This window comes from Ranitomeya imitator, chromosome 1 (genome assembly GCF_032444005.1).
Source record: "Ranitomeya imitator isolate aRanImi1 chromosome 1, aRanImi1.pri, whole genome shotgun sequence".
In the NCBI taxonomy this organism is placed as follows: Eukaryota; Metazoa; Chordata; class Amphibia; order Anura; family Dendrobatidae; genus Ranitomeya; species Ranitomeya imitator.
Window position 1 is genome coordinate 50930014 of NC_091282.1, and position 14772 is coordinate 50944785.

The 14772-nt window shown below is 44.9% G+C and overlaps 1 protein-coding gene across 4 annotated transcripts in view; it reads left to right on the forward strand.

The window, feature by feature from the left end:
- The window catches only part of LOC138661579 (acyl-coenzyme A amino acid N-acyltransferase 1-like), a 64638-nt gene that overhangs the window by 18217 nt on the left and 31649 nt on the right, over window positions 1-14772 (forward strand). For 2 of the 4 annotated variants that reach the window (XM_069746407.1, XM_069746391.1), the window contains exon 2: window positions 8377-8613. The exons of 1 other annotated variant lie outside the window; for it this stretch is intronic. The gene's annotated coding sequence lies outside the window, so the exon portion shown is untranslated. Of the gene's footprint in view, window positions 1-8332; window positions 8614-14772 lie in introns of all 4 variants that reach the window. One more of the 4 variants, XM_069746400.1, reaches the window with a different exon arrangement.

The window sequence follows — 14772 nt, forward strand, 5'->3', positions numbered from 1 at the left end:
ACTCTAACGTATTTGTCTTGTTGCTCAGTTGTGCAGCGGGGCCTCCCACTTCTCTTTCTACTCTGGTTAGAGCCTGTTTGTGCTGTCCTCTGAAGGGAGTAGTACACACCATTGTAGGAAATCTTCAGTTTCTTTGCAATTTCTCGCATGGAATAGCCTTCATTTCTAAGAACAAGAATAGACTGTCGAGTTTCACATGAAAGTTCTTTTTTCTGGCCATTTTAATGCAACCAACAAACGTAATGCTCCAGTTTCTCAACTAGCTCAATGGAAGGTCAGGTTTATAGGTCCTCTAATCAGCCAAACTGTTTTCAGCTGTGCTAACATACTTGCACAAGGGTTTTCAAGGATATTCTAACCATCCATTAGCCTTCTTACACAGTTAGCAAACACAAAGTATCATAAAAACACTGGAGCGATGGTTGTTGGAAATCGCCTCTATACACCTATGAAGACATTGCATTACAAACCTAATGTTTGCAGCTAGAATAGTAATTTATCACATTAACAATGTATAGAGTGTATTTCTGAATCATTTAATGTTAGCTTCATTGGAAAAAACTGTGCTTTTCTTTCACAAACAAGGAAATTTCTAAGTGACCCTAAACTTTGGAACAGTAGAGTACGGTATATAAACCTCTGATTAAAAATATATGGAATATACAAATATAACAGTACAGTCACTGTCAACTCCATAATAACAAAAGAAACTTCCAGCTGCCACCACCAATAATTTATATAGGTCAATTGAACACCGACTAAAGGCAGCTTATGGCTTCAGCAGTGCGATTTACAGAGCCAGAGGAACTAAGCTATTGAATTTTGTATAATCATTCTGGAAAGGTAGGCAGTGTTCATAAAATTATACAAAAATGATACAAAATGGGAACAAAACAGTATAGTATATACAGTACAGACTAAAAGTTTGGACACACCTTCTCATTTAAAGATTTTTCTGTATTTTCATAACTATGAAAATTGTAAATTCACACTGAAGGCATCAAAACTATGAATTAACACATGTGGAATTATATACTTAATAAAAAAGTGTGAAACAACTGAAATTATGTCTTATATTCTAGGTTCTTCAAAGTAGCCAACTTTTGCTTTGATGACTGCTTTGCACACTCTTAGCATTCTCTTGATGAGCTTCAAGAGGTAGTCACCGGGAATGGTTTTCACTTCACAGGTGTGCCCTGTTAAGTTTAATAAGTGGGATTTCTTGAGACAGAAGGTAGGGGTGAGGCGGCGGCTCTGGTGGTGGTGAGGCGGCAGCTCTGGCGGTGGTGAGGCGGCGGCTCTGGCGGTGGTGAGGCGGCAGCTCTGGCGGTGGTGAGGCGGCGGCTCTGGCGGTGGTGAGGCGGCGGCTCTGGCGGTGGTGAGGCGGCGGCTCTGGCGGTGGTGAGGCGGCGTCTCGGTTATTGTTGGCTGTAGGCTTTCCTGAAGAGATGGGTTTTCAGGTTCCGTCTGAAGGATCCGAGAGTGGTGGATAATCGGACGTGTTGAGGCATGGAATTCCAGAGGATGGGGGAAATAGGTCTGTTTAGCAGAGGTGAGGGCTGATTTGAAGTCAAGTGTAGCTTGTTTAAAAGCAGTGAAGTCGTCTGGCAGGCGTGTTTTCTTCCAACGCCGCTCCGCGACCCTGGATGCTTGTCGAAGTTTTTTTGCGAGATTGTTATGCCAGGGTTGCCTATTAGTTTGTCGCACTTCGCCATGCGTGAGAGGGGTGACTGAGTCTATGGCTGATGTGAGGGTGGAGTTATAGAAAGCGGTGGCACTGTCCGTGTCGTGGAGTGAAGATATGGAGGACAGGGGTAGGAGAGAGTCTGAGAGTCTGTGAATGTCTAGGTTTGCAAGGATTCTGCGAGGATGTGGTAATGGTTGGACCTGGGGGGGAAGGTGAGGAGGACAAGGATGAGAAGGTGAGTAGATGGTGGTCAGATAGGGGGAAGGAAGAGGTTGTGAGATTAGTTAAGGAACAGTGGCGGGTGAAGATGAGGTCTAGTGTATGTCCGTCTGTGTGGGTGGCTGTGGAGGACCACTAGGTGAGTCCAAAGGATGAAGTAAGGGCCAGTAGTTTGGAGGCTGCTGGCTGGTGGGTGTCAGTATGGATATTAAAGTCACCCATGATGATGGTGGGGATGTCGGCAGAGAGAAAGTGAAGGAGCCAGGTGGAGAATTGGTCGATGAAGGCAGTGGCTGAGCCCGGTGGTCGGTATATGACAGCCATTTGGAGATTGGAGGGAGAGGAGATACGGACAGAGTGAACCTCGAAAGAAGGGAGGATAAGGGAGGGTGGGGGTTGGATAGGGTTGAAGGAGCAGTTTTTAGAAAGGATACCCACTCCTCCACCATGTCTGTTGCCAGAGCAAGGAGTGTGGGTAAATTGGAGGCCACCATAACTCAGTGCTGCAGGCGAGGCCGTGTCAGGGGGCGTCAGCCAGGTCTCGGTGAGGGCCAGGAGGGAAAGGTTGTGGGAAGTGAAGAGATCATGGACCATGTGGAGCTTGTTGCAGACAGAGCGGGCATTCCAAAGTGCCCCAGAGATGGGAAGCAGGGTGGTGGGGTTCAGTGGCACAGGTTTTAAGTGTGACAGGTTGCGATAGTTTCTCATAGTGTGAGAAGGATAGGATGAGGATTAGTAATGTATGAGGCGTGGGGGCAGGATTGTGGGATGTGTCGCCAGCAGTGAGACTAAGCAGAGAAAGGGAAGCAGGTGGTGAAGGAGAGTGATGATTAGTGGAGCAAAACGGTGGTGAAAATGTCAGCATGGATAAAGAGCAGGGGAGGAAAAGAAAGGCAAGTAAATTTAAAAGATAGTGATTAGTCTTACCGCCTGGCCGATTTCTGGACTTTCTGCTATATTTCTGATGACACTTAAAAGATGTCACTTCAAATGATGTCACATCTGACCGAGGCCATATCTGACCAGTACCATGCAACTTATACCATTTGAAGAGTCCATGAAATGAAGCCAGGTGAGAGGAACAGGGAGGAGAAAGGCGGTGGCGGACAGTTCACAGCAGGGAGTAATTCACAGATTGCAGTTAATAGTACAATTGATTATCATCAAGGTTGGTGAAGTATAGGATAAGATGGGAAAGAAAGAGCTAGTTGTGAGGAACATGTGCATATCAATATGCATTCAGCAAGCATGAAGTATGATACATGGAATTAACCCCTTTCTGACATCGGACGTACTATCCCGTCGAGGTGGGGTGGGCCCCTATGACCACCGACGGGATAGTACGTCCAGCGCGATCGGCGGCGCTCACGGGGGGAGCGCGGCCGGGTGTCAGCTGCCTATCGCAGCAGACATCCGGCACTATGTGCCAGGAGCGGTCACGGACCGCCCCCGGCACATTAACCCCCGGCACACTGCGATCAAACATGATTGCTATGTGCCGGCGGTGCAGGGAAGCATCGCGCAGGGAGGGGGCTCCCTGCGGGCTTCCCTGAGCCCCCCGCAGCAACGCGATGTGATCGCGTTGCTGCGAGGGTCTGCATACCTCTCTCCCTGCTCCAGGCCCGGATCCAAGATGGCCGTGGCATCCAGGTCCTGCAGGGAGGGAGGTGGCTTCACAGAGCCTGCTCAGAGCAGGCACTGTGAAGCCTGCAGCACTGTAAGTCAGATCGGTGATCTGACAGAGTGCTGTGCAAACTGTCAGATCACCGATCTGTGATGTCCCCACCTGGGACAAAGTAAAAAAGTAAAAAAAATTTTTTCCAAACGTGTAAAAAAAAAATAAAAAAATTCCTAAATAATGAAAAAGAAAAAAAAATATTATTCCCATAAATACATTTCTTTATCTAAATTAAAAAAAACAATAAAAGTACATATATTTAGTATCGCCGCGTCCGTAACGGCCCGACCTATAAAACTGGCCCACTAGTTAACCCCTTCAGTAAACACCGTAAGGAAAAAAAAAAAAAAGAGGCAAAAAAAAAACGCTTTATTATCATACCGCCGAACAAAAAGTGGAATAACACACGATCAAAAAGACAGATATAAATAACCATGATACCGCTGAAAACGACATCTTGTCCCGCAAAAAATGAGCCATTATACAGCATCATCAGCAAAAAAATAAAAAAGTTATAGTCCTGAGAATAAAGCGATGCAAAAATAATTATTTTTTTCTATAAAATAGTTTTTATCGTATAAAAGCGCCAAAACATAAAAAATGATATAAATGAGGTGTCGCTGTAATCGTACTGACCCGAAGAATAAAACTGCTTTATCAATTTTACCAAACGCGGAACGGTATAAACGCCTCCCCCAAAAGAAATTCAAGAACAGCTGGTTTTTGGTCATTCTGCCTCACAAAAATCGGAATAAAAAGCGATCAAAAAATGTCACGCGCCCGAAAATGTTACCAATAAAAACGTCAACTCGTCCTGCAAAAAACAAGACCTCACTTGACTCTGTGGACCAAAATATGGAAAAATTATAGCTCTCAAAATGTGGTAACGCAAAAAATATTTTTTGCAATAAAAAGCGTCTTTCAGTGTGTGACGGCTGCCAATCATAAAAATCCGCTAAAAAACCCGCTATAAAAGTAAATCAAACCCCCCTTCATCACCCCCTTAGTTAGGGAAAAATTAAAAAATGTATTTATTTCCATTTTCCCATTAGGGTTAGGGCTAGGGTTAGGGTTAGGGTTAGGGCTAGGGTTAGGGCTAGCGTTAGGGTTAAGGCTAGGGTTGGGGCTAGGGTTAGGGCTAGGGTTAGGGCTAGGGTTAGGGCTAGGGCTACAGTTTGGGTTGGGGCTAAAGTTACAGTTAGGGTTTAGATTACATTTACAGTTGGGAATAGGGTTGGGATTAGGGTTAGGGGTGTGTCAGGGTTAGAGGTGTGGTTAGGGTTACTGTTGGGATTAAGGTTAGGGGTGTGTTTGGATTAGGGTTTCAGTTATAATTGGTGGGTTTCCACTGTTTAGGCACATCAGGGGCTCTCCAAACACGACATGGCGTCCGATCTCAATTCCAGCCAATTCTGCATTGAAAAAGTAAAACAGTGCTTCTTCCCTTCCGAGCTCTCCCATGCGCCCAAACAGGGGTTTACCCCAACATATGGGGTATCAGCGTACTCAGGACAAATAGGACAACAACTTTTGGTGTCCAATTTCTTCTCTTACCCTTGGGAAAATAAAAAATTGGGGGCAAAAAGATAATTTTTGTGAAAAAATATGATTTTTTATTTTTACGGTTCTACATTATAAACTTCTGTGAAGCACTTGGTGGGTCAAAGTGCTCACCACACCTCTAGATAAGTTCCTTAAGGGGTCTACTTTCCAAAATGGTGTCACTTGTGGGGGGTTTCAATGTTTAGGCACATCAGAGGCTCTCCAAACGAAACATGGCGTCCTATCTCAATTCCAGTCAATTTTGCATTGAAAAGTCAAATGGCGCTCCTTCGCTTCCGAGCTCTGCCATGCGCCCAAACAGTGGTTTACCCCCACATGTGGAGTATCGGCGTACTCAGGACAAATTGTACAACAATGTTTGGGGTTCATTTTCTCCTGTTACCCTTGGTAAAATAAAACAAATTGGCGCTGAATTAAATTTTTTGTGAAAAAAAGTTAAATGTTCATTTTTATTTAAACATTCAAAAAATTCCTGTGAAGCACCAAAGGGTTAATAAACTTCTTGAATATGGTTTTGAACACCTTGAGGGGTGTAGTTTTTAGAATGGTGTCACACTTGGGTATTTTCTATCATATAGACCCCTCAAAATGACTTCAAATGAGATGTGGTCCCTAAAAAAAAATGGTGCTGTAGAAATGAGAAATTGCTGGTCAACTTCTAACCCTTATAACTCCCTAACAAAAAAAAATTTTGGTTCCAAAATTGTGCTGATGTAAAGTAGACATGTGGGAAAGGTTACTTATTAAGTATTTTGTGTGACATATCTCTGTGATTTAATTGCATAAAAATTCAAATTTGGAAAATTGCGAAATTTTCATAATTTTCGCCAAATTTCCATTTTTTCACAAATAAACGCAGGTACTATCAAATAATTTTTACCATTGTCATGAAGTACAATATGTCACGAGAAAACAATGTCAGAATCACTGGGTTCCGTTGAAGCGTTCCAGAGTTATAACCTCATAAAGGGACAGTGGTCAGAATTGTAAAAATTGGCCCGGTCATTAACGTGCAAACCACCCTTGGATAAAGGGGTTAAAGTCAGGGAAAAAGCAGCAACATACCAGCAGTTAAAAGAGGGATAGAAGCACATGGGATTCAAGGGGTGCAGTGGCTAGTTCAGATTAGGAGACAGTTCGCACATACAGTACAGACCAAAAGTTTGGACACACCTCATTTAAAGATTTTTCTGTATTTTCATGACTATGAAAATTGAAAATTCACACTGAAGGCATCAAAACTATGAATTAACACATGTGGAATAATATACTTAACAAAAAAGTGTGAAACAACTGAAATTATGTCTTTTTTTCTAGGTTCTTCAAAGTAGCCACCTTTTGCTTTGATGACTGCTTGGCACACTCTTGGCATTTTCTTGATGAGCTTCAAGAGGTAGTCACCAGGAATGGTTTTCACTTCACAGGTGTGCCCTGTCAGGTTTAATAAGTGGGATTTCTTGCTTTATAAATGGAGTTGGGACCATCACTTGTGGTGAGCAGAAGTCTGGTGGATACACAGCTGATAGTCCTTCTGAATAGACTGTTAGAATTTGTATTATGGCAAGAAAAAAGCAGCTAAGTAAAGAAAAACAAGTGGCCATCATTACTTTAAGAAATGAAGGTCAGTCAGTCCAAAAATTGGGAAAACTTTGAAAATGTCCCCAAGTGCAGTTGCAAAAACCATCAAGCGCTACAAAGAACCTGGCTCACATGAGGACCGCCCCAGGAAAGGAAGACCAAGAGTCACCTCTGCTTCTGAGAATAAGTTCATCCGATTCACCAGCCTCAGAAATTGCAGGTTAACAGCAGCTCAGATTAGAGACCAGGTCAATGCCACACAGAGTTCTAGCAGCAGACACATCTCTACAACAACTGTTAAGGGAACACTTTGTGCAGCAGGCCTTAATGGTAAAATAGCAGTGGTTTCCTAGCTGCTAAGGACAGGCAACAAGCAGAAGAGACTTTTTTTGGGCTAAAGAACACAAGGAATGGACGATAGACCAGTGGAAATCTGTGTATTGGTCTGATGAGTCCAAATTTGATATTTTTAGTTCCAACCACCGTATATTTGTGCAACGCAGAAAAGGTGAAGAGATGGACTCTACATGCCTGGTTCCCACTGTGAAGCATGGAGGAGGAGGTGTGATGGTGTGGGGGGGCTTTGCTGGTGACACTGTTGGGGATTTATTCAAAATTGAAGGCATACTGAACCAGCATGGCTACCACAGCATCTTGCAGCGGCATGCTATTCCATCCGGTTTACGTTTAGTTGGACCATCATTTATTTTTCAACAGAACAATGACCCCAAACACACCTCTAGGCTGTGTAAGGGCTATTTGACCAAGAAGGAGAGTGATGGGGTGCTATGCCAGATGACCTGATGGTTTGGGGTGAGCTGGACCGCAGAGTGAAGGCAAAAGGGCCAACAAGTGCTGGGCATCTCTGGGAACTCCTTCAAGATTGTTGGAGGACCATTTCTGGTGACTACCTCTTGAAGCTCATCAAGAGAATGCCAAGAGTGTGCAAAGCAGTCATCAAAGCAAAAGGTAGCTACTTTGAAGAACCTAGAATATAAGACATATTTTCAGTTGTTTCACACTTTTTTGTTAAGTATATAATTCCACATGTGTTAATTCATAGTTTTGATGCCTTCAGTGTGAATTTACAATTTTCATAGTTATGAAAATACAGAAAAATCTTTAAATGAGAAGGTATGTCCAAACTTTTAGTCTGTACTGTACCTGAGAATGAAAGGAGATGGATCAGGGCATGACAGCATGAAGAATAATATACCATGGGTTATCTTTCTGCTATTTTTCCGATGACACTTAAAAGATGTCACTTCAAATGATGTCACATGTGACCGAGGCTATATCTGACCAGTACCATGCAACTTATACAGGAATATGTCGGTTATTTGCTGATAATATGATTAATATGCTTAACTATATTTTTAAAAGTGCATTAAAAATGAAATTCTTGTAATTATTTTTCATTATTTTTTAGCAATTTTATAGGAAGAAAAAAAACTTTGACTTTCATTTCACTGTAAAGCTACTGTACATAGAAATGTATTTGGTATATGGAGGTGTAGCTGTGTGTATCAGTAGAATCTGCCTGTAGAAGATGGGCCTATAAACTACACATTCAAGTACAGAAAACTGTGCTGTATTTGTCATTGCAGCCTGTGGCTCTTATTAAGTCTTGCTGCTTCCTCTAATGGTGCAGGTTGGGTGTATGAATTCCAGGAAGACCAGACTTCAAGAAAAGAGAATAATGAGTTAATTAAATGAATGCAAATACATGTGTACAGAGCACAGAGAAGCCGGGTCCTCCCCCTAAGGATAACCTATTTATCAGTAACAGATGAATCTGACAGGTGACAAGACATCACAAACTTCTCTATAAGGCAGCAGACCAGACATCGCAGACTTCACTGCACGGCAGGAGACGATACACCGCACAGTGAGTAAAAGTAATGACACAGCCCTGGGCAACAAAGACAGCTCCCCTAAATTGAGACTGTCCTACTGGTGTTGAGCGCACTCCATACAGCTTAGTGTTATACAGCTTGCAACTGAGAGTGATTGCTGTGATCAGAGTTAACTCTGCTCACAACAGCTTAATCTTAGACGCCGCTGTATCGTGCCCCAATATTGTTATGTAGGTGGCTTTCAATTATATCAGAGCTGTTCGCTGCCTCTCTATGTTTGCATTATATTAATGTCTGCCATTGCCGATAATGCACATAAGCATGACACAGTAGATAATAGAAATGATTCCTATCTGCACAGTGCCGTATGCATGTTCTGCATTGAGGTTATAGTTAAGAGTTAAAGGGGTTATCCAGGACTTTTTTTTTCTATGGGGCTGAGAACTTATCGGTAGTTGCGGGAACTGACTATACAGCTGTGTGATGGTCTCTCCCAGCTCACAGCGGTCGCAGAACGTTTTGTGCCTTATAATTATATGGGCTCACATCCCCTCCACCCCATCTCATTCCACTGGGCTATGCTGCCCTCATGCTTCCATCTGCAACATGTGTGACTGTAAGTCCCAGGCTTTCCTCAGAACGATCATTATGATCTGTATCTGAGCGGCTGCTGTGTATAGGAATCAGACCGCGCTGTGATATAGGATTGCTGTTACGGAAAACTAAATGTTATTGTTGCTGCGCAATAATGACATCCCACCCTGTGTCCACTCCTGAGGGTCCCATTATATAGTGGGTGCCCAATTGCTGGCCTTTGTTTTATTGTTTGTGGACACAGGAGAATGATTCATTGGGGATGCCCATGAACTAAGAGATTGTAGAGAAAAGATGCAGACCATTTTTAGACTGTGCCCAGATATTTATCCAGATACATACAGCTCTGGCAAAAATTAACATATCACTGCAAAATGTCTGATTTTTCTCTTTATAGGTATATTTTTCAGTAAAATGTAAATTGTTCTTTTATTCTATAAACTTCTGACTAGGGTTGAGCGACCTTGACTTTTTTAGAGTCGAGTCGGGTTTCGCGAAACCCGACTATCTCAAAAGTCGAGTCGAGTGGAATCGGCCGATTATCACGAAAAGTCGGGGATCGACCGAAACACGAAACCCAATGCAAGTCAATGGGGGAGCATAGTCTGCAGTGAGTGGAGGCCAGGAAAACACCTACAGTGCCCATTTAAATGGCAAAAAACATACATTCTTGTTACTGAAGCTTGTCAATCTAAATTTACCTTATAATAATAGTAAGGCATTGGTAATTGGGGGTCATTTGGCTAAAGTTGTGGGGGGTAGGGCTGGTTCAAGTATTTAGTGGGCCAAGGAAATCTGGACCACGTCACGGCAGTGGAGCAGGGAGAGGTAAGTATTTCAACTTTGCAAGTGCTGTGATCCTGAGCAAGCAGGGGGGGCCCACTCGTTGGCACTGGCACAGGGCCCCTCAAAGTACGGCGGTGTGTTTGCACGGCGGGGGCGCCTCCCACCGGCAGCGACACTTTGCGTACTATGAGGGGCCCTGTGCCAGTGACGTCACCAACGAGTATTCCTCCCCCCACCTGATGAAGGAACCTGCACCTTCATCTGCACCTTCCTCTTTGTCCCCATGTAAGGTGGTATGGTATGCAGGAAGGGGAACCTGACTTTCAGCAGGGTCACAATCTTGCAGTGTAGCGTGCACGGGGAATGTTGCGTTATGGGTCAATGTACCAGCAGACTCATCTATCACTGGCTGGGCAATGGGCAGGATGAGGAGGAAACACAGATATAGGCCCAAAGAATAAAGTGGGCTAAATGCAGTTCAAAATTGGTAACAGGACTAACCAGGGGGCATTGCTTTGTTCAGTGGAGGACAACTGTAATGAGAGGGTGACACAGAGAGTAGGCCCAAATCAGTAAGTAGTCTAAATGCAGTTCAAAATTGGCAACCGTAGTAAACAGGCGGCACAGCTTTGTTCACTGGAGGAGAACAGCAAGAAGCGGCAGACACCGATAGAAGGCCCCAACCCAACTAGTAGGCCCACTGCAGTTTTAAAATTCCGATAGGCTGAAAGCCAGATAATTGTAGGTCATTTTTTGTAAAGAGGACAGCTGTATTGAGTGGCGCAGCCAGATACTACAAGTAGGCCTTACACCACAAAGTTGGCTCGACGCAGGTTTAAAAAAGGTTACATGGGTACACGGTCTGCATTGGTGTGCTCAGTGGAGGACAATTGGAAGGAGGGACCGCAGAAAGACTTAGTAGGCGTAAAATAACAAAATAGGCTCTATGCAGCTTCGATTATGTGGCAACCTGGAGAACACCTTGGAGCGGCAGACACCGTCTCTACGACCCAGACCCAACTTGTAGGCCTAATGAAGTGTTGTTTCAACAACTACTTAACACGAGCATAAATAAAACACTAAGGTGGAACAATATGAGGTCACTAACATCATAGTTTAACCCAAATAGGGTATATTTAATCCAGAGAAAAATGGGACCAGAAGAAGGACCATAGCGGACCACTGCACTCAAATAGACATAAACCAACAGAGAAAAAGAAGAACCAGCATATAGTCCGGGTATAAGTGTAGAAAGAGCTTTATTAATAATAATACCAGGTTAAAAAACGACAGGGGGAAATAATCCCCGTGCTATACTCAGCACGCACCTACACGAACAGGGGACATGTGCCTACAATACAAATACATCCACATTGAAACCGAGACAGATGTCACAGAACAATCAGAAGATTGTGCAGGCGAATAAAGTGTAACTACATAGATTGGACACACAGGTCCAAATCTATATATATAATTGCCTAAGGGTTTTTCCGTCTGTCTTTCTGTCTGTCTGTCCTGGAAACCCCGCCTCACTGATTGGTCGAGGCCGCCAGACCTCGATCAATCAGCAATGGGCACAGCGACGATGTCATAAAGGACGTAGAAATCTCACGTTTCTGATTCAGCGACGGGCACAGTATCGACGTAGATGTCATAATGGTTGCCATGGCGACGAATATTCTAGAATACCCGATGCATGAGAATCGGGCCACAATCTAGTAAGTATATAAGGGGTGAGGTGCCAGTCTACGCAGTGATTGTCTTCCACACTGACCGGTATGTATATCAGCGATACCTATTGTGTATGTGTTTTTATATATACTTATTTGGACCTGTGTGTCCAATCTATGTAGTTACACTTTATTCACCTGCACAATCTTCTGATTGTTCTGTGACATCTGTCTCGGTTTCAATGTGGATGTATTTGTATTGTAGGCACCTGTCCCCTGTTCGTGTAGGTGCGTGCTGAGTATAGCACGGGGATTATTTCCCCCTGTCGTTTTTTAACCTGGTATTATTATTAATAAAGCTCTTTCTACACTTATACCCGGACTATATGCTGCTTCTTCTTTTTCTCTGTTGGTTTATGTCTTAACACGAGCATGAAGATTGAAGCTATGGAGAGGCAACCTGGAGAACACCTTGAAGCGGCAGACACCGTTAGTAGGCCCTACCGAAGTAGTAGCCCCAATGCAGTTTTCAAATTCCTATAGGCTGAAAACCAGACTATTGACGCTCAGCTTTTTTCAGAGGAGGACAGCTGTATTGAGTGGCGCAGACAGACACAGGTAGTAGGCCTTAAACACAAAATTTGTCTCAATGCAGTTTAAAAAAGGTTACAGGGGTACACAGGCAGCATTGGTCTGTTAAGTGGAGGATAATTTCAATTATGGACCGCAGACAGACTTAGTACGCCTACAATTAAAAAAAGGATGCTCTATGCAATTTAAAATAGGTTCCAGGGGTACACGGACAGCATTGGTCTGGTCAGTGGAGGACTATTGGAAGGAGGGACCGCAGACAGGCTTAGTAGGCCTAACATAACAAAAGTGGGCTGTAGGCACTTTAAAATAGCTTCCAGGGGTACACGGGCAGCAGTGGTGTGGTCAGTGGAGGACTAGTGGAAGGAGGGACCGCAGACAGGCTTAGTAGGCCGAACATAACAAAAGTAGGCTGTAGGCACTTTAAAATAGGTTCCAGGGGTACACAGGCAGCAGTGGTCTGGTCAGTGGAGGACTATGGGAAGGAGGGACCGCAGACAGGCTTAGTAGGCCTAACATAACAAAAGTAGGCTGTAGGCACTTTAAAATAGGTTCCAGGGATACACGGGCAGCAGTGGTCTGGTCAGTGAAGGACAATTTCTATAATGGACCGCAGACAGGCTTAGTAGGCCTAACATAACAAAAGTAGGCTGTAGGCACTTTAAAATAGGTTCCAGGGGTACACGGGCAGCAGTGGTCTGGTCAGTGGAGGACTAGTGGAAGGAGGGACCGCAGACAGGCTTAGTAGGCCTAACATATGTCTTGTACCTTCGACCACTGCACACCTGTCAACTCCATGTCTGCCATCCTACTGCCTGCCCGTGTATGTGTATCCTCCCACAAAAACATAACAGCACGCCTCTGTTTGCACAGTCTCTAAAGCATGTGCAGTGTTGAGTTCCACCTTGTTGCAACGTCAATGATTAGGTGATGCTGGGGAAGGTTCAAAGACCGCTGATAGGTCTGCATACGGCTGGAGTGTACGGGCGAACGGCGGATATGCGAGCAAAGTCCGCGCACTTTGAGGAGCAGGTCGGATAACCCCGGATAACTTTTCAGGAAGCACTGCACCACCAGGTTTAAGGTGTGAGCCAGGCAAGGAATGTGTTTCAGTTGGGAAAGGGAGATGGCAGCCATGAAATTCCTTCCGTTATCACTCACTACCTTGCCTGCCTCAAGATCTACAGTGCCCAGCCACGACTGCGTTTCTTTCTGCAAGAACTCGGACAGAACTTCCGCGGTGTCTGTTGTCGCCCAAACACTTCATAGCCAATACAGCCTGCTGACGCTTGCCAGTAGCTGCTCCATAATGGGACACCTGGTGTGCAACAGTGGCAGCTGCGGATGGAGTGGTTGTGCGACTGCGGTCTGTGGACGAGATCTCGCTTCTGCAGGAGTACGAGGAGGAGGAGGGGGTGCAAACGGCTACAGCCAACTGTTTCCTAGACCGTGGGCTAGGCAGAACTGTCCCAAAATTGCTGTCCCCTGTGGACCCTGCATCCACCACGTTCACCCAGTGTGCCGTGATGGACACGTAACGTCCCTGGCCATACCTACTGGTCCATGCATCTGTTGTCAGGTGCACCTTTGTACTCACAGATTGCCTGAGTGCATGGACGAAGCGCTCTTTAACATGCTGGTGGAGGGCTGGGATGGCTTTTCTGGAAAAAAAGTGTCGACTGGGTAGCTCGTAGCGTAGTACTGCGTAGTCCATCAGGGCTTTGAAAGCTTCGCTTTCAACTAACCGGTAGGGCATCATCTCTAACGAGATTAGTCTAGCTATGTGGGCGTTCAAACCCTGTATACGCGGATGCGAGGCTAAGTACTTCCTTTTTCTAACGACAGTCTCATGTAGGGTGAGCTGGACTGGAGAGCTGGAGATCGTGGAACTAGCGGGGGTGCCGGTGGACATGGCAGACTGAGAGATGGTTGGAGATGGTATTCTTGCCGGTGCCCTACATGCAGTGTTTCCAACTACGAAACTGGTGATTCCCTGACTGCTTTGGCCTGGCAACAAAACCTGCACAGATACTGCAGGTGGTGCGGAAAATGGTGGCCTTACAGTGACGGAAGGGATGTAGCGTTGCTGACTAGCTTCATTGGCCGAGGGTGCTACAACCTTAAGGGACGTTTGGTAGTTAGTCCAGGCTTGCAAATGCATGGTGGTTAAATGTCTATGCATGCAACTTGTATTGAGACTTTTCAGATTCTGACCTCTGCTTAAGGTAGTTGAACATATTTGACAGATGACTTTGCTCTGATCAATTGGATGTTGTTTAAAAAAAATGCCAGACTGCACTCTTTCTAGCATCGGATACCTTTTCAGGCATTGCAGACTGAGCTTTAACCGGATGGCCACGCTGTCCTCCAACAGGTTTTGGCTTTGCCATGCGTTTTGGGCCAGATATGGGCCCGGCAGATGGAACCTGTTGCGATGTTGATGCCTGCTGCGGCCCCTCCTCCTCTGCTTCAGAACTACTGCCGCCTGCACCCTGTTCCCCCAATGGCTGCCAATCGGGGTCAACAACTGGGTCATCTATGACCTCCTCT